The following is a 20,939-nucleotide window of genomic DNA, read 5'->3' on the forward strand; positions in this document are numbered from 1 at the left end:
TTTTTTTTTTTTTTTTTTTTTTTTAGAACAGTATCATTTGGTTTTACCATAGGTCCCTGGGCTATCTAGTCTCAGGGTTTTGGTCACCCAAACAGTGTCAAGAATGGAGTACATCTCATGGACCTTAAATCAAATCAGATATTAGTTGGTTACTCCCACTAGTGTTATGTACTAGCATATGTTGCAAGAATATCTACCATTGTAAATCAAAGGGACTGCATAGTTTGGTGTTTGCATTTTTCCTTCTGCAGAGTGCAGAGTTCATTTGTTCCTTCCTGTACCAAAGCGGCTAAAACATAGGGTGAAGGCTCTCTACAGGCACCAGCTCGAATTCTCATGTTCAATGCCTTGTGTAGGTGTTGTCTTCAACAATGGGGTCTTCCTGTCAGTTTGTGGAGAACAACCTATAGTCTGTGAAGCAGCCTGAGTTGTTTGGGGGTTTCCCAGGAACCACATTAGCCAACAACTCAATTCGATGAAACCCAATTCTTGTGCTGAAAGCTTCATTTGGTGACAGGAGATAGCCAGTTGGTGGGCTCTTTCTCTTTCATTGTTTGGCAATTTCAGTAGAGCACTCTCATATATGAATATATATTAGAAAGTTTCACCTCTCTTAAGTTTTCATACCATGTTTCAAACAGTTCTTAATTTTCGCTCTTTCCCTGTATTCCTTCCCTCACCTCTCTCTTCCCTCCCACTCTCCATCTGATTCTCTCTTTCTCATTTCTTCTCTGAATCCATTGATAACTGCCTATTCTAGTTCCCTTTCCTAGGAAAATCTAGCTGACCTTCCCCATTCACTTTATCCCTGGTCTCTGTGGTTCTATATACTGTTGGTTATCATTTACTCAACAGCTTTTATCTCCATGTAAGCAAATGAATATTGTATTTATCTTTCTGGATCTGAGTTACCTCATTCAGGATTTTTTTTTGTTCCATCCATTTACCTTGGAAATTCACTTTTTAAATATACCATATTTTTATCTATTCGTCTGTTTAGGGACATCTAGGTTGTTTCCAGTTTATGACTACAATGAATAGAACAATGAACCTGGTTGAATAAGTGTCTCTGTGGTAGGATGAAACATTGTTTGGGTAATGCTGAGTATACCTGAATCTTGAGAAAGATTCATGACAATCTTTCTGAGGAACTGCCAGACTGATTTCCATAGTGACTGTGGAAGTTTTCACTTCCACCAGCAATGGATGAGAGGTCCCATTACTCCACATCTTAGCTAGCATGAACTGTCATTTGACTGATCTTAGCCAGCCTGGTGAGTGTAAGATGAAATTTCAAAATACTTCTGACTTTCATTTCCCTAGTCACTAAAGATGTTAAACATTTCTTTAAGTACTAGCTATTTGGGTTTTCTCTTTTGAGAATTCTCTGTTTAGATCTGTACCACATTTTAAATGGAGTGATTTGTTTTCATGATATCTAGTTTTTTGAGTTATTTATATATTTTATATATTATCCTTCTAGTGGATGTGGAGTTGGTAGCAATTTCTCATTTTGTAGGCTGCCACTTTGAATGATGGTATCTTTATTCTATACTGAAGCTTTTGAGTTTCATGTGATCCCATTTATTAATTGTTGGTCTTAGTGGCTATGCTAATGGTGTTCTGTTTATAAAGTCTTCTCATGTGTCAGTGACTTCAAGGCTATTTCCCCACTTTCTCTTCTGGCAGGTTAAGTGTATCTGGTTTTATGTTGAGGTCTTTGCAGCATTTGCAATTGAGTTTTGGGAAGGGCAGAAAGTATGAATCTATTTGGTTTCTTTGGCAAGTAGACATCCAGTTTGTCCAGCACCATTTGTTGAAAATGTTGTCTTTTCCAGTTTACTAAAAATTTTTTAAAGTAATGAATAGACAGATATCCCAAGCTTGTTTGGTTCTGTAATAGTATGTTACTAATTTGTTAACTCAATATTTTCTGATAGTAATCATACCCACATATCATGGCACTTGTGGGTTCTAATATTTTGTTGAAATTAAAAATTCATTTAATCAGTTTAATATTACACTATTACAAAACCTAACCTGATCAATATACCTATGTCCTATTATTCCAATAATTTATTCCTTGCTACTTATAGTGTATTGTTACTAAATGTGCTATAAAGTTTAAATGCCTAAATCAATCAAACCCAAATATATGCTAATCATGTCTCATATTCATTAAGTATTCTATTTAGCGATATATAAGTAAAGTTAGCTTGTTTAACACCCAGTCAACTGAAGTACTATGAATTCACTCAGGAAAATACCATTTTTCAAGTGTTTTGCTTTGGTCAAAAGTTTTAAATTGCCGCTACTTCTGAGATGCTTGGTTGAAAATTAGGGTGAGGAATAAAACAAATGCCTTAAGAAATATTTACAAGTCAGGGCTATTTATAGTAATAAAGTATGTTATTCCTTATTTATGGGGTCTCACAGATTATTAATGCACCAGCATTTATAAATACAGGTAGACATCTTATATTTAAGGTTTGAATTTGTGCATAAAACCATAATCATTGAAATATCTATGGGGTGCCATATGAGATTTGAATAATTGTGTATAATGTATGATTTGTAAATTAGGGAAATATATAGCCCTTTAAACATATATCATTTGTTTATGTTGAAAGTTTTCAAAACTATTTCTTCTAACTTTTTAGGGAAAGTAACTGGGGAATTTCTATGTCTAGTACTATAATGAATAAGAAGTACTATAACAATCTTGTGATATAAAATACAGTTCTGCTGAAAAATGTTTACATTTAAAATTTGTAGAGAAAACCTGAGTCTATTTAGACAAGAAACAGGCAAGATGACACTTAGATTTCGGGTCATCTCTGTGCTTCATAGACATTTTACTGTACTCAGGGATATACAGATGACATTAACCAAGGTTAAACTATAGACAATTTCTATGGAGAATCAGATTTTAAAAGTATTGAGGAGAAAGTAGTATGGTTGTTAAGTAAACAGTTTTAAATGGATGCCGTGTCCCAATACAGGAATGGGATTGCTAAAACAGAAAGAAGAACTTAGTTGCCTTAGTAAATGTCCTGAAGCATGCATGGGAAATATTGTAATATATGTGCATGTGTGTATGTATTCATGTGTGGGTGTGTGGGAAACATTGTAGTGTGTTTGTGTGCCTGTTGTGTTTAGGGTCATCCAAACGAAGTATAATACCCTTACTATTAGCAGTAAGAGGGATCTTATTTTCTAGGTTGCATTTTTTTTTGCAGTTCATCTGAAGAGGAGAATTCACATATTCCATAAAATTGATTTAAAAGGGGCAGTCCCAAGAATGGCAGATGAAGTACAACAGAAATGGAGAAGATATGTAAGAGACAGTTGTAGGCACATTCCTAGTCTGAGACTAGTTCCACAGTAATAGCCTAAAACATACTTCAGAATTTGTAACAGCCTAAAGTAGAGGGGCTGGGCTATCCTCTCCCCTCACAGAGTAGTCAATCATTACTTTAAGACTACTCTGAGATGACACAAACTGCAACATACTTACAGATTGCTGCTTCTGGGACACAAGCAGATTTAAAAGCCTGAACACAGGCATCCAAAATGGTACAGGTGTAAATGTACATCTCGCCAAAAGCTAGAAGGATGGGCAAACTGAATGACACTGGAATTTTAGGGGACTTACATGGAAGTCCTGTAGTTTTTTTGTTGTTCTTTTTTCATTATAACCTCCAAATTACTATGCCACTAGTTACAAAATTATACTGACTCCAGGTTGAAGAGTTATCTGAAAAACCCACTATATTTTAAAGATTTATTTTTGTTTTGTGCATATGTATGTTTGCCATGTATATTCATGGGAGTGCATAGGCTAGAAGTGGGTGGTAGACACCCTGGAGCTGGAGTGAGAGTTACTGGTGGTTGTGAGCCACCAGACATAGAGGCTGGGAACTGAACACGGGTACCCAGGAAGGACTGAACTCAGGTTCTCTGGAAGAGGAGTAAGTACATATTAAATATGGCATCATTTCTCTCTCCATAAAACAGCTAAATTTAAATTATCACTAAATATACTGTAACTAGAACTGTGGGAAAATAGTATAAATGCTACACATTCAAAAATACAGCTTTGTTAAAGATACTATTTGCTAACTTATTAGTTTCCTTGGTTTTCCAAGTCTACATTTTTATGTGACTAAATACCTAACAACTAGTGGTTTTAACTACCTCTGGAGATCAGATTTAAATGGGAAGCACAGAGGTTTTAAGTTTAGAATTTCTTCCAGTTTGAAATATTAATCCGTTTGACTTTTCACAACAAGGAATGTTTGAAATGCTTGCAGGGTCCTTTGCTTTACAGAAGCTTCTCAGTCTCAGGAGGTCCCATTTATTCAGAATGGATGAAGAAAGTATGGAATATATACATATTAGAGTATTACTCAGCAGTAAAAAACAAGAAATTCTTGAAGTTTGCATACAAATGGATGGAAATAGAAAACACTATCCTGAGTGAGGTAAGCCGGACCCAAAAAGAGGAACATGGGATGTACTCACTCATATTTGGTTTCTAGCCATAAATAAAGGAAAGTGAGCTTATAATTCGCAATCCTAGAGAAGCTAAATAAGAAGGTGAATCCAAAGACAAACATATAGGCATCCTCCTGAATATTAACCTTCATCAGGCGATGAAAGGAGACAGAGACCCACAATGGAGCACTGGACAGGAATCTCAAGGTCCAAATCAGGAGCAGAAGGAGGGGGAGCATGAGCAAGGAACTCAGGACCGCGAGGGGTACACCCACACACTTCGACAATGGGGATGATCCTTCGGGAATTCACCAAGACCAGCTGGCCTGGGTCTGAAAAAGCATGGGATAAAACCGGACTTACATAGCGGACAATGAGGACTACTGAGAACTCAAGAACAATGGCAATGGGCTTTTGATCCTACTGCACATACTGGCTTTGGGGGAGCCTAGGCAGTTTGGATGCTCAACTTACTAAACCTGGATGGAGGTGGGCGGTCCTTGGACTTCCCACAGGTCAGGGAACCCTGATTGCTCTTCAAGCTGATAAGAGAGGGACTTGATCGGGGAAGGGGGAGGGAGATGGGAGGCGGTGGCGGGGCGGGGGGAGGCGGAGATCCTTAACTGAATAATAAAATTTAATAAAAAAAAGAAATGCTTGCAGGGTGAGTTTTATAATGACATTTCTGTGCTTACATCTAGTTTTCCCTCTTAATGCTGAATCTACAAGAACAATTGCTAGAGAGGAACAGGAGGTTGTGGTTAGACAATATCCTATCTGCTGGCCTCCCCTTGTATCTCTTAATTGTGGCTTTGTGACACTTGTGCATATCTTATTATTTGATTTGAATTGACAATGCTATTGATCGTAGGTCGTATTTCAGAAACTACCTTTTATCTTAAAGCTTAAATGTATCTAGAGATGCCTGTGTGCTCTGAAGGATTGCTCTTGCAAGACATAGATATTGATTTCTATTTAGGTAATTTCATATGCTTTATGTTGATAGGATGTACATAGGTTGTTGGAATGTTCACAGTCTTTGGCAAATTTGTTTGTAGATATCTATAAGGAAGTCAATACATGTACTTGAGAGTTGTGACAATGACAGGGTGTATAATAGAAAACACCAGGTGTTTTAAGGTCTTGACAGAAAGCAGCTGACCTCAGTTGCTCATAAGAAGAGCTCTATTGAAGAAGGACACTTAAAAGAAATCCCACACTGGCTCAGAATTGAGTATAATAGAGGGTTATTTATTTAGGAGTAGACTCACAGATCACAATCCTCTGCTGGAACGGGGAACAGCAACCGAATCTCGCAGCCAGAAAAGAGGCCAGACATGTGCTTTACATTGGCATAAACAGTATAAAATGCCATGCCCAAGTGGGCAGGTAACTTAAAGGCTACTGGTGGTAGGAATTCCTACAGCACTTTATTAGGTAGGTTATGATATTATGGTATCATCAATACAATGGGGTCCCAAATGGGGTAGAAAGAATAAGTATTTCCATCCAGAGAAACCAAGAAAATCCCTTGCTTTTGTAGGTGGTGGGTGATCTAAATGTAATGTATGGCTTTTTTGTACACTTATATGTGGCTAGGTTACAATATATTAACATTCAGTAAGGTGTTGATAAGAAGTAGGACCTGGGTATCAGAGATGGGAGTGCAGTGATATTTCATTTGTATTTTAATAAATAAAAATTGCCTGAAGAACAGAATGCAAAACAGCCACAATAGTCAGTCATACAGGCCAGGCAGTGGTGGCACACACATTTATTTAATCCCAGCAGCCACGCTAGTTAGTCATAGAAGGCGGACGGTGGTGGTGAACGCCTTTAATCCCAGCACTAGAGAGGAACATAAGGCAGGATGAGAGAGGAACTAGCTCTCTTTCAGTCTGAAAATTTCATAGAAGCAAGAGCTCTCTGATACTTTGCTTTTCTGTCCTTCAGGTTTAACCCAAATATCTGTCCCTGGATTGCTATTATTCATGCTACAGGGGAGGTTGAGGTTACATTTCCTGCCCTATTGGAGGCCTGTGTCCTCTAACAGGCACAAGTGCTAGTGCCCTCAGTCATAAGGGAAGGCCTGCAAAGTGGCATAGCCTGATTTGTGAGGAAGCAGTTGTGACATTTACAGGGTAACACAGAAATGATGCTGAAATCAAAGGCGATGATTTTGGACTATCAATGTGGAGGCTAAGCCAAAGAGGCAGATGAACTAGAAAATGTATATTAAAGATAATTAAAAGAAAATAATTTTGCTGGCAGTGGTGACACATTCCTGTAATCTCAGCACTAGGCAGATACAGAAAGGAGAAATACAAGTGAGGTCAGCCTGGCCTACAAACTCAGTTCTAGGACAGCCTGAGGGAGAAAGAGAGGCCATGCCTTACACAACAACAAGCACACAACCAAAAAGAGTCCCAAGTTCAAATACTTAGAATAGTTCAGTTGAAAGCTATTTATAGTGTGCCGGAAAGACGGATTAGTGGGTAAAGAAGTTTCCTGTCAAGCTTGATAACTGGAATTTGATACCTGTAACACACATGGTAGAAGAAGAAAACATAGGTCTGAAAATTGTCCTGTAATTGGCAAAGGTCGTCTTTAGCATGTGAGCATACAACATGAAACACACACACACATACACACACATGCACACACATACATACATACACAAACAGAGAGACAGAGAGAGAACGAATATACCGACAGGCACAAAATGAATGAGTGTAATAAGAATACAATATTTTTGAAAGGCATGTGCAGAAAAAGGAGACATTTAAAAAGTATATGAGAAAGAACATTGATTTACAAAATATATGCATTTCCTAAAGCATCAAGAAAACCAATACTTTTCTAGGTTTTACAACTATATTAACCAAAGAAAATTATTAATGGACATTTAATTAGGGTTTGAAAAAGACCCATTCATTTTTCAGATTGCTTTGATTAGTTTTTTATTTAATTAATTAATTTATTTTACACCCCAACAGCAGTTTCCTGGCCCTCTTCTCCTATCATTCTTTCCCCCACATCAGGCCCTTCCCCCATCCACTCCTCCTTTCTTTCTGTTCACAAAGGGGTAGACCTCCCATGGCTGTCAACAAAGGATGGTATATCACGTTGCACACTGCTTTGATTAGTCTTAAAGGAATTGTAGGCCATAACCTATACATGCATTCACTCGTTCATGTGTTCATTTGCCAACTTTTTTATCCCTGAGTTAACTCTTCATGTTCTATGTTCTTTTCTGGGTCTAGCCCCCAATCCAAGTGGTACAAGGAGTAGAAAAACTGTGAGAAAGAAGAACAAACATATCCCCCAAGACCTGAAGATAGTGAAAAATTACTATGCAAGAACTTTCGTGGCAGATTCTTAAACAACAAACAGGATTATTTTTGAAAAATAATCAAGCTGGGCGATGGTGGCGCACACCTTTAATCCTAGCACTCGGGAGGCAGAGGCAGGCGGATCTCTGTGAGTTCGAGACCAGCTTGGTCTACAGAGCTAGTTCCAGGACAGGCTCCAAAGCCACAGAGAAACCCTGTCTCGAAAAAAAATAAATAAATAAATAAGTAAATAAATAAATAATCAAATAGTCTAGATTGGTAACAGTATGTGACATAAAATTAGGATGTTCTAGTATATAATTCATAGTATCAATTATGTTGATGAAAATTGCTAAAACACTTCCATATTTTTCCATTGTTTATCAAGTAAATGATAAACATTTTAGTAAAGGTTTCCTTTGTTTGTGTTCTTCTAATACCGCCAGTATTTTATATTTCGTTTTGATTATTTTTGTTAAGACAGGCTCTAGTGGAGCCCAAACAGGCCTTAAATGTCTCATCTTTCTGTTTTTGTCTTCCATGGTCTGGGGTTACAAGTTTATGGCACTGACTTGTCAAAATTTCTGAAATGGTTTTTCTACAATAGAAATAGAAATTTTGGTGTATATCAAGAAGTAACTAACTATTAAGATAAATACTGATCATATTGCATATGAAAACTGGATCTTTCCAATTGAATATAAAAAATATTTTGAAATTTTTAATTTTATTTTGCATAATGTATTTGAGAAAACATTTTCTATAATTTCATAAAAAATACTATATTTATATCATTTCTACCCTACCCACTCTGCACTGCAACTCCTACCATGTCACCCTACTTCCTCTCAAATTCACGAAGAGAGTTCATGTGTGTATGTGTATGTGTAAAAAGATTTTTTAAACACATATATGAGAGTTGCAATCCCAGGTGGTCATCTATGAGTCTATAGGTTTATTTTAGCATATACTTAGAAGAGAAAGCAGAAACAAAAAGCCCAATAGGGCCACAAGAATTTCAAACGTTACTAAGTAGAGACTGAGTTCTGAAAGTAAGGGTAGTTTGTAAAATAGAAACATACATAGACCACAATAAGACAGGGAACCAGAAATAAGAAAGAAAAAAAATATCAAGGTCTTAGTCAAGACAAATAGGATTTAGGCTGTGTCTCTCTCTTTTAGAAAGATAAATGTGTACTTTTTTCATATTTTTGAGATTTATTTATTTATTATGTGCATTGATATTTTATAAGACTAGATGTATGAGCATCACATCTGTATCCACTGTTCTGGAGGAACAGGCCAGAACTGGGCATTGGATCCTCTGGTACTGGAGTTACAGAAAGCTGTATGCCACATTGTGAATGGTGGGAATCAAATTTGCATCCTCTGGAAGAGCAGCCTATAATTTTAACCACTGAACTATCTCTCCTGCCTATATAATTGTAAGTTTTGTGTTGTTACATGAAGAAAATTATGCTATGTTAGTGGCTTAAGACAGCACTTTGTTTTAGGGTTCCCAAGATGCGTACTCGGAGAATCACACAGAGAAGGCGCAGGCTATTCCTAGTGATCTAACCTTTGCATACATCTACTTTCAAATGTGTTGATTTCTGCTAGTGCTGAGGACAGTCATCCAAATTATGCATTGCTCTTTTTGTTCCTTTTTTTTTTTATTTTTACATAGAATCTTACTATGTAGCTCAGGCTGTCCTCAAACTCACCATCCTCATGCTCACAGCCTCCGGAGTGCAAGATTACAGGTGTGTAGCACCATGTGTCTATAGGTTTGACCTCTTGATGGAGGTGTTGTTAGTGAATTCTGTGGGTAACTCTTGCCCATGGTAGTTACTGCAAGTAATTTTCTCCTACTATCATTTTCTCCATGGGTATTAAACAATCCACATCTTTAAAGAAGGAAAAATGCCAGTGAGTTTGACTGTTAGGGCAGAATAAGGAAGGCCTTGGCTTAGGCAAGCTGAGAAGAGGAGCTTACAGTGTCAGAAAGGAAGACAGATACATCTTGGAAGAATACAGCTGATGGGAGACAGAATTGAAAGCCCAGACTCATCATTTCTTTATATGCATTTTGTAAGTATAAACTCCATATCAAGTAGGAATTCCAGAAAACAACTAAATAGAACATCTTAAATTTGTTTCCTGTAAAAATTATCCCTATTATAATTGTGTACTCTCAACAATGACTAAACAATGTTTTAAGAAAAAGACATGATGAATTTTTTTAAAATGTGTTTTTTAAAGATTTTTTTTTTGTGAAAATTAACTATGACTGCCCTTAGAAATGATGAGAGGACCAAGAGAGTTCAGATTTGTTGAACTAAGAGCGGCAAAGCTGCGTCCCCAGCACCCGGCCGCCCGCATGGCTAGCTTAGCTTATGCCCCGAAATAATTACATGGAAACTGTATTCTTTTAATCACTGCCTGGCCCCAATAGTTCCAGTTTCTTATTGGCTAACTCTTACATACTAATCTAACCCATTTCTATTAATCTTTGTAGCACACAAGCTGGCTTACCAGGAATGATCTTAACCTGCATCTGCCTGGAGTGTGGGAACCATGGCGACTCTCTGACTCAGCTTCTTTCTCCCAGCATCCTGTTCTGTTTTCTCCGCCTACCTAAGGGCTGGCCTATGAAATGGGCCTATGCAGTTTCTTTATTAATAAGAAATCATTCCCACATCACAGATTAACTTGTGGTGGTCTGTTGTTCAGCAAGGGCAGCAGCAACTGAAATTTCATGATTAACAAAATTATCAGATTCCACTGCAGATCCAGCATTGATCAAAGTCTACAATTTAGCTACATTCTCAAATACATCCTGTGCAAATGAAATGGAAGAAATTCTGACGGAAGAGATGTTTTTACATTCATTATAAAACTATCATGGGTCGTGTAATGTTCTTGTTACTTAATTTTACATTGGAAAAAAATCTCCATGATACATTGATTTCATATGTAAGAATAACTAAAGTATTTGATATTTTATCTTCCTGATAGACAATTATGCTTTCTTTTAATATGTACTATTCAAAAGAATAGATATCTGGGGTATTGACAGGTATTATCTCAAAATTAGATGGTCACATTTTTTCCTTTTTTATATTTTTATTTTTCCAGTCAAAATTTCCACTTTCTCCCCTCCTTCCATTCCCCTACTGCTTCTCCACACAACCTTCTCCCTCCCAATCCAGTCTTAAGAGAGGGCAGGGTACCTTGCCCTGTGGGAAGTCCAAGGCCCTTCCCCCTCCATCAAGGCCTAGGAAGGTGTGCATCCAAAGAGAATAGGGTCCCAAAAAGCAAGTACATGCAGCAGAAACATGTCCCACTGCCATTATTAATGCTTCTCAGTCAGCCCCCATTGTCAGCCACATTCAGAGATTTCGGGTTGATCACATGCTTGTTTATCCCCAGTCCAGCTAAATTTGGTGAGCTCCCATTGGATCAGGCACACTGTCTCAGTGGGTGGACCAACCCCTCGCTGTCCTGACTTCCTTGCTCATCTTCTCCCTCCTTCTGTTCTTCAACTGGACCTTGGGAGCTCAGTCCGTTGCTCTGATGTGGGTCTCTGTCTCTATCTCCATCCATTGCCGGACAAAGGTTCTATGGTGATATTCGAGATATTCATCAGTGTGACTGTGGGACAAGGCCAGTTCAGGCACCCTCTCCTCTGCTGCCGAACGACCTAGCAGGGGACATCCCCATGGACACCTGGTATCCCCTCTAGAGCCAAGTCTCTTGCCAACGCTAAAATGGTTTCTTTTTCCCTGCTCCTATATCTGCCCTTCCTCCATCTCAACCCTCCCATTCCCCCAAGCTCTCCCCAATCCTTCCCTTCTCCCTTCTCTCCCCATTTTCCCCTTTCCCCACCCCATCCCAACCCCTATGCTCCCAACTATTACCCAGCAATCTTGTACTCAACTGAACAGAGAATTCTCAATAGAAGAAGTTCAAATGGCCAAAAGATACTTAAGGTCATGTTCAACTTCCTTAGCAATCAGGGAAATGCAAATCAAGACAACTTTAAGATATCATCTTACTCCTGTTAGAATGGCTAAAATCAAAAACACCAATGATAACCTATGCTGGAGAGGATGTGGAGTAAGGGGAACACTCATCCATTGCTGGTGGGAATGAAAACTTGTGCAAACACTTTGGAAATCAGTGTGGCTGTTTCTTAGAAAATTGAGAGTAAACCTACCTCAGGATCCAGCAATACCACTCTCGGGAATATACCCAAGAGATGCCCAATCATACTACAAAAGCATTTGTTCAACTATGTTCATAGCAGGATTCTTTGAAATAGCCGGAACCTTGGAAACAACCTAGATGCCCCTCAATGGAAGAATGGATAAAGTTTGGAACATATACACATTAGAGTACTACTCAGCAGTAAAAAAGAATGACATCTTAAATTTTGCATGCAAATGGATGGAAATAGAAAACACTATCCTGAGTAAGATAACCCAGACCCAAAAAGATGAATATCATATGTACTCACTCATTAGTGGACTCTAGCCATAAACAAAGGACATTGAGCCTATAGTTCACAAGCCAAGAGAAACCAAATAATAAGGTGAACCCAATGAAAAACATATATAGATTTTCCTGGAAATTGGAAGCAGACATAGTCACACCTTTTCAAAAGAGTGGTTACTACTTTTCTCAATTAGTAAAATGATAGATTTTACTAAATTTTATCAAAAAATCCTTAAATAGTAGAATATTTAGTATTTTTCTGTGAATATTGAAAATGCTTATAAGTAAAAATTTATATTTTTTATATAATATTTTCCTTTGGTAATACATACTTGGGACCTTAAAAGCAATGAATAGTTGCTGAGGGAAAGGCATCCCCAGTCCTTCATACCCCCTGAGGGTTGCTAGGCAATTAGAAGCTACTGAGGAGGGGGAGACATTTTCTTCTTTCGTGTAGCCACTGGTTAGTTGCTGATGCTCTCTAAAGAACCATTCTCTCATGCTCATATAAGAAACCCTATTTAAACTCTTTAGGTGACCTAAAACAAAACAGATATGAATATAGAAGGGAAGCTATTTGAGAAGAGGAAGGGGGTAATTAGGAGTGAGGGTGACAAGGGAGGTTAAAAAGAAGGTGAATCTGATGAAAATATGTGTGTAAAGATATCAAAATGAAGACCATTGAGTAAAATTAGCATATGTTAATAGAAATCTAGGAAAAGAAAAAAATGATGTTTCCCTAGCCCATGAAAATGGTGCAAGTCATCATATCTTAGGGAAGGCAGATCTGTATCCAGAGGTTATTTCAGTTGGCAATTTGCCTTATCCTCATATTTCTTGTTTCTGTTGTGGCATGATGTGATGGTGTGATGTGGATGTGAATGTGATGTGTGTGTGTGTGTGTGTGTGTGTGTGTGTGTGTGTGTGTGTGTGTGCATACAGCTACTTGGGTCCATGCATACAGAGGTTGACGTTGAGATTTTCTTCCTCTATCACTTTCCATCTTGAGTTTTGAGACAAGGTCTCTTGCTGAATGAACAAAGAGCTCTAGTTTCAGCTAGGTTTAATGGTCAATTAGCCCCAGGGGTCGTCCTGTAGTACCTCATCCCAGTAACTCACACACCACACACCCTGTTGACATACTTGAACAGCTTGCTACTTCCAGCTTTTTATGTGGCTGCCTGGACCTCAAATCTTCCTCCTTGTCATCATGTGTTATCTTAAACATTTGTGTACTTATTTTTCAATTTTAGGTTTCAAATCTGTTGTGGAGTTTGAGAATAAAGATTATAACTGCATCAAGCACCACAATAATATTAACTTACTCTGTATCTGCACTTTATGTAGGCTACTAAATTTCCATAAATTTGTGAGATTATATATTTGATCCAATTATTAGGATGCTAAAATAAGAGTTTGTTAAGTTATAAGACTTTTCCAAGATAAGGGCAGACTCAAACATCAAACTTACAGAATGGCTTCATTCCATAAATTTAAAATATGATTGGACTTTGGACTTTCCACAGGGCAGGGAACCCTGACTGCTCTTCAGACTTGAGAGGGAGGGGGAGAGGAGTGGGGGGAGGGCGGGAGGAGTGGGAGGTTGGGAGGAGGCGGAAATTTTGTTTTTCTCAAAAAAAAAATTATCAATTAAAAAAACCCAAAAAAACTAAATAGATATATATACAAGTTCAAAAAAATATGATTGGGATGCAAATCAGCAGGATTATTCCTGCATCTTACACCCTACAGAGGCTCAGCTAAAAGTCAGGGCTCCCACAGCTGACATATTAACTCACTAAAGCTCTTCTTGCATTTTCAAGTTTGCATTACAACTCTTTTCCAACCTACATACCTAAAAATTTTTAAAGCAATCACTTTTAAAAGTGTAGAATCAAACTTGTTTTGCACTTATAAACTACCATATATATAACTCTAAGTATTTCACATAGCATCTGTGAATTCAATAAATGACTCTATTATTTTGAAGTACTAAATTTCAATTGTCTGTCAAAATCTCTAAAGCAATACCAAGAAAAATCATATGAAATGCTGTTATTTTATAAAATCTGTATAAATATCCTTAATACAAAAGTCCATTAGTTTTCTATAACTGAAAACTGGAAAATCCACAAAGACAAAATCAACTAAGGCAATTTCTAAACCATTGTTTGTGCGGAGTATCACAGAATCAGTCTGGAGTTCCCTGTGGACTGCTTTGTATAATATTGTTTTAAACACAGAATATATAATACACATGGTTAGCAAAATACAACCAGAAAAAATGCAATCACTAAAACACATGATAATTTTTCAATATGCTATGTGACTTTTGATACATTCATAAACAATACACAGAAGACAACCTAATGACCATTGTTACTTCCAAAAGATGAGTATAACGGGTACATTGAGAAATTTGAAAATGTCATGTGATATATAATATCCATGGGTATTCTTTGTGTCAAGATTTCAGATTTTACAAATAATTTCTAAACGCAAAGTGTAATTAAAAAAGAAGGGGGAAATTGTCAGTGATTAAAAAGAATACAGATGTGCTTCGTTTCTTATCTGAGTTCAGGAGTTCTCTACTTTCAGTTCTTCATTCCTTGACCACCAGGACTCTTAGACTGACAATCTTCTTACAAACCTTTAGATTAAATTCCTTCTTTTTATTTGATAACAGCTGGAGAACCTACCATAATTTCTTTTCTATCTCTGCCTCAGGAAAGTGTAAGGTAAATGTTGGCTAATTTTTTGGTAGTTTTTTCCTAAGTTCTCTAGTTTTATTATTGTTGCATTTTTTCATAGTTATATATATATCCTAGATGAAGAGTTTGAGAGGGTGAGTGTAGACAGTACCTTTAGGAATAGACTATTATTATTAACTTTATTTTATATGAAGAATTAATACTTATGCATGTTTCTTTATCTACTAGTATATGTCATACAGTCAGTGACAGACCTGAGCCTAGAATTGAGATTCTCAAAACATAGTTCATTGTATACCAGTATAATCATATAGAGAAACTATCAATTTGTTTTAATAGATTCATGCATATGACTCTAATATACACTAAAATCTGAGGAGAGGAAGAACTGCATTGAGAATGCCTAGTTTTCAGGTTGATACTTCAACATGATGTGTTGCCTACCACTCATGTGCGTGCATATACACATGAAGAAATTCATATCTGTCTATCTGTCTCCATCTATCTATCTGTGTATCTATCTATCCGGATCTGTAAATGATCATTTATCTAGCAGATACATATCAGTTAGGAGGAACAGGCTTGACAAAAAAAATCCCAATAATATTTTATATCAAGAAATGCATGCACATGCACATATACACACAAAATCAACACACATGTAGAGGTCAGACTTTATAGAATGCAGGATAGTGAATAGAATAGAATAGAATAGAATAGAATAGAATAGAATAGAATAGAATAGAATAGAATAGAATATATGTCATGGGTCTTCTGGATCTAGATAAGTAGCTTGTACCTGCAACAATTATGCAGGACATACAAAACAACATAATGAACAGTTGGAAACCTCTGGGATGAGAATGGACATTTAATGAACAATTGAGTGAAGGGGGAGAATATTCCTTAAGAAAAATTATCACATATATTTTTACAGTTTCATACATGTGTGTAATATATTTTGACCATTTATCTCCCCATTACTCTGCTTTATCCCCTTCTCACTCCTTCAGAAATCCCTTTACTTCCCAACAAGTTGTCCCGCTACTCATGGCTCTTCTGTATTATTTCAAAATAACTCAGTTTTATTAGGGTTGCTTGTAGAACATAGGTTTGGGATCATTACCAGAGTATGTACAACTTATCAGTGGTTACTGAGCTAAAGAAAGTATCTACCCTTTCCTGTGTAGTCACTAGTTGCCAATAGCTTTTCAGCTATGCATGGTACCTCATGAACTGTTCTTCTGTCCAGACTGGAATGTTGGTAGGCTTAAGCCTGGTCCTCCACAGGTAACCATGACTGCTGTGATATTGTGAGTTCAACAGTTAAAGCAAGTTCAGAAGAAAGCTCTCCAAAAATCTCTCCAGATCCTCTGGCTCTTGCATTCTTTTGCCTCCTCTTTCATGATAATCCTTTAACCTTAGAGCCAGAGAAGGATATAAATGCCCCATTTAGGACTAAACACTCAACAGACACATTTTCTGAGCATCTTGATGAGTTATGATTTTCTGCACTGACTGACGCACACTACAAACCAAAACTTCTTTAACCAATGTTAGAAGTCACACTAATCCGTTGGTCTAAACACACTTAGTAGGGAATTGGACAAGAGAACCACTTCACAAAATAGTAAGAGTAGCCACCTGGCCCACCAGTCAGAGCCTATGGCATCTTCAGTCATGAGTTTTTGACCAGGTTTACAATACCAGGCATCAATTTCCTCCTGTTGAGCTTGCAGTCCAAGAAGAAAGTGGTTGATTGCCCCCTCTCTCCTAATAATCATGCTGCTATTTCCCCAGTAGGCACACCTTGCCTTAGAGAGTTGGTGTTGTAGTATACAAATTCTAGCACTGATGACTTTTCAACACCAGCACTCTGCATTACACTTTTCTTTGATACTAAAGCTACCTAGCAGGAAGAAAGGTTCTAGTACAGTGTCCACTTGATTTCTCTATGTTCTATAATCAAAGTGTCTTCAGCAACAGCGTCTCACTCAGTTGTGTTAGGCAACTGAGAGATATTCTGTGCATGAAACTGACTACAGCTTCTGTGAGCAGCATTATTCCCCAATACAGGGTAGAGAGAGCCAAATGAAACTGACTGTGAAATCATAGGTACAGTTAAAGTATGTTAAAGTTTAAGATTAATGAAAAACATCACTCCATTGGAATCCTCGGTTACTTCTTTCACCTTACTTCCTTTCTTGAGGCAATGACGAGAGCTCTATATGAATTCTAAGTCTGACCTATTCCTCTTCTATTGAATATTCACCAAAGTCACTTATTGCTTTCATCACAGCATCTCTCGCGGTTTCTTCTTGTTTCTTTTTGCTTAATAACTTCATTAGCAATACTGTCCTTAATCTCCTTTAGAATGAAACAAACTAGTAAAATTGAGTAGACACAAAGTCATGCCCTTAACCAAGAAATTATTTGCATTTGATACCTGCTGGGAAAGGTAAACCAATTTACTTCATTGTGTCATTGGGTATATCAACCATACTGCAGGGCAGGCCTCATGCCTAGGAGTAGTTGGTAAATGTAAAACATATTTTTTTGTGTATGCTTTTTGTTTTGTTTGGGTATTGCTTGTCACGTTGATTTTCTTTCATCTTTTGGTTTGTCTGTTTTGATTTTTTTTTATTGTTTTGAGAAAGGCAGAGAGAAAAAACATGAAGCTATGTAGGTAGGGAGATCAAGAACTCCTGGAAAGTGTTGGGGGAAGCGAAAGAACAGGATAAAAATATATTCTATGAAAAAATTAGTACAGCATAATAAAGAATTAGTCACACTATGACTGTATCATTTGTGGTCTTTTCAACTCTTCAAATTATGAGATAGTTAATATGTTATTATACTCAATATACTATTGATCCAGTAATATAGAGCTCTGATATTTCATGTAGATTCCAAATTCTTAGAAACATGATATTTGAGACTTTTTTCTTTCTATTTTTATGGAAAAAACCTTGGCAGGCAAGGGTGCTGCATGCCTTTAATCCCAGTACTTGGGAGGCAGAGGCAGGTGGATCTCTCTGAGTTTGAGACCAGCGTGGTCTACAAGAGCTAGTTCCAGGACAGCCTCCAAAGCTACAGAGAAATCCTGTTTTGAAAAACCAAAAAAAAAACTTATATTTGAGGAATAAGTACATGTACAGCTTTCAAGAATGGGGAGAAAGTATTAATTAGCACATCAAAATCATAATCAAGTCCACAATTTTGTAAGTGAGCTCCATGAAACCACTGAACTTGACCACTCTATGGGTATAAAAAGTTTTATAGAGGTTGTTGAAACAAATTGCCAGGAAGTCTGACAAGAGTGGGTAGCAATAGGCCAATTAGAAGAGGAAATAGGCTTTATGGGGTTTTTGAAGGCTTTAGGGAAGATTCTTTCCTCTTGGAATTTTTTTCTATATCTTGGGTAAAACAGGGTCATTGGGCTTTGCCCTCTGGAAAATAGTCTCTACTTGTTATGGTCAGGCCAGTTTAGGAAATCAGATATATTTTGCCTGTGGCAGATGGCCATTTAGGGAGAAAAACGAAACTAAAATTATCTGATAAGAAGGTTTATGCTGACTGCTCGGGGTTAATTTTTTGTTTCCTCATCTCAGGCTAACCATTGTCATCTGCACAGCATTCTAGAGGCCTGTGTGTGACCTCACATTCCAGCCTATTGTTGACAAAAGGGCCCAGAACTCTCTTCCCATCACTACTTCTGGCTGAGCAGGATTGGTGTCAGAGGGGTCTTGGGAAATATAGGAAATGAGTCAAAGGTGGGGAGTCAGGCAGTGAGTAGACAGTAGGAAGCCTGAAGAAACTCTTTCAGAATCACTGACCCTTGGGTCATTTCACTAATTGTTCCCTGAAACAAATTCTAAAGGGTCAGGAAACAGTTATTGTTATGACACAGGGTTCGGGTTAAGGTGGTCCTAGGTGGGGTAAGAGTCATCAGTGCCCAAAAGAGGATCATAGCAAGAATCTTACATTGGAGTCAGCCTTTGAAGACGATAATTTACAAGCCAATTCATGTAAGATGTTTTAATCTTCTTTTCCACTTGACCAACTAACAATGTAGTACCAATTCTGTTCACTGAGGACAAGACAGGAGCCTTCCTTTTCAGTGATCAGAAAGTTGAGAGTTTTATAGGGCCACTGAGGCTAGGAAGGTGATCTGACTTTGTAGGTCTGAGGTTGGCTCTTAGATGGAGTGGATTATCTATCTTGTTAGGATAGATGGAGACTATAGCCCAGGATCCTGGACACAGGACTCTAGTCAATACTGATGCTTTTGAACTGGGACTGGGAGGGTCATGGCTCATTTCTATTTCAATGTTGAGGATGAGTTGAACACGTAATGAAGTGGGGATGCATGAGTCATGGATTAAGGTGTCTGCATATTGAATTTAGACCAATACCAGAAGAAGACTCCTTATGGAGCTAGTTAGGATTTAGAAATTAAGGTGTTGACATACTGCCAATACTAGAAGGAGAGCAAGGTGGATGATGGTTATTGAAAGGCAATCAGCTGGTGTTTCTGGAGGATGGGAAGGTACCAGCAGAGAGGAGAGGAGGAAATGGTCTCAGGGCTATGGAATGTGAAGTTTAGAGTTACTTTTGTGAAGGGGATGGCCACCAGGAGATGCATGGGGTTGCATTGAGGGACTCATCAGTATTTCTGTAAGCACAGTACATTCTCAGGGAGTCATTTCGAATGGCCATCCATGAGGTGGCAGCAGAAGATAGGTCCTGATGTTGGAGATTTCAAAGCTTCAGCTGGATAATGGTTGTTGTATGGTCTCTGCTATGGCATCAGCAGGAGTGGGCAGATCCCTTTTGAGAGATTTAAAATTTTTAACTTTTTGTCTGGTGGAAGACCCAAATCTTTCTAAATCAATATAGGTAAACCCTTCAACCCCTAGGCCTATTTGTCATCCTAGGGGTCTTGGATAGTGAAGATCACTGTGCCCCTTTCAGGGTTAAGTTTGAGTGAGAGTTATTGGGGTTTCTAACCCATAGCTTGAGGAGAAAAAAAAAAGATATCTACAGCCCCAGAATGAGCAATTTTCTCATGAGGTCTCAGCTTTATCGTTTGGTTGTTTGGTTCCGAGGAAATCAAATACATTTAGAGCCAGCAAGGAGGGAAGAGGACAGAGTGAAGCCACCATTGACTGAACAAGCTACATAGAGGTCAAAAGAAATGTGAATGTCTGAAGCATATCCTGCTTCAGGACAGAAGGTAAACTAAAGGAGCTTTGGGAGGGGAGGGCTATTCAGCAAACATTTGAAAATTCCAAGCATGCTGTGCAGTCCTCTTGGTTGGGAGTGTGGAAAGAAGACTAAGCCCCTTAGAAGGAAAGATTCCAAATGTGGAGATGCGTGTTATATGGGAGACCCTAGGCTTCAGCTTTCGTGTCAAGTGGCAAAGAGTACTTATGAGGTCATGTGTTCAGACATCACTTAAGCTACAGAAGATGCATCCTGGCCATCAATCCCTGAAATCTGGCTACAGCAGGTGTGGTGAAAAGGACCATATCCAAGTACCGGCCGACAGCCAGCAGGTGAGAAACCTTCAGAAAAACTCAGGCACTGGGTAAAATGATTTTGTTACTCGGATCAGTGGCGGATTGAGGCAGGGCATGTTCAGTATGGTCCTGGAGATGTTTTCTGTGCTCTGTGGGAACCTAGCCTGTTCGGATGCTCACCTTCCTGGACCTGGATGGAGTGGGGAGGACTTTGGACTTCCCACAGAGCAGGGAATCTGGACTGCTCTGGACTGCTATTTAGACTCCAGAGGGAGGGGGAATGGAGTGGGGGGAGGGGCAGAGGAGTGAGAGAGGAGTGGGGGAAGGGGGGAAGGGGGAGGGAAAGGGGAAATGGGGAGGAGGCGGAAATTTTTTTCAAC

At 38.2% G+C, this 20,939-nt stretch overlaps 1 protein-coding gene and 1 pseudogene across 1 annotated transcript in view; one reads left to right on the plus strand and one right to left on the minus strand.

The window, feature by feature from the left end:
• Positions 1 to 3,596, minus strand: part of LOC101981623 — a 58,353-nt pseudogene extending 54,757 nt beyond the window's left edge.
• Positions 1 to 20,939, plus strand: part of LOC101982181 (dystrophin-like) — a 681,579-nt gene that overhangs the window by 329,064 nt on the left and 331,576 nt on the right. The window lies entirely within an intron of this gene.

This window comes from Microtus ochrogaster, unplaced genomic scaffold (assembly GCF_000317375.1).
Source record: "Microtus ochrogaster isolate Prairie Vole_2 unplaced genomic scaffold, MicOch1.0 UNK71, whole genome shotgun sequence".
Lineage (NCBI taxonomy): Eukaryota > Metazoa > Chordata > Mammalia > Rodentia > Cricetidae > Microtus > Microtus ochrogaster.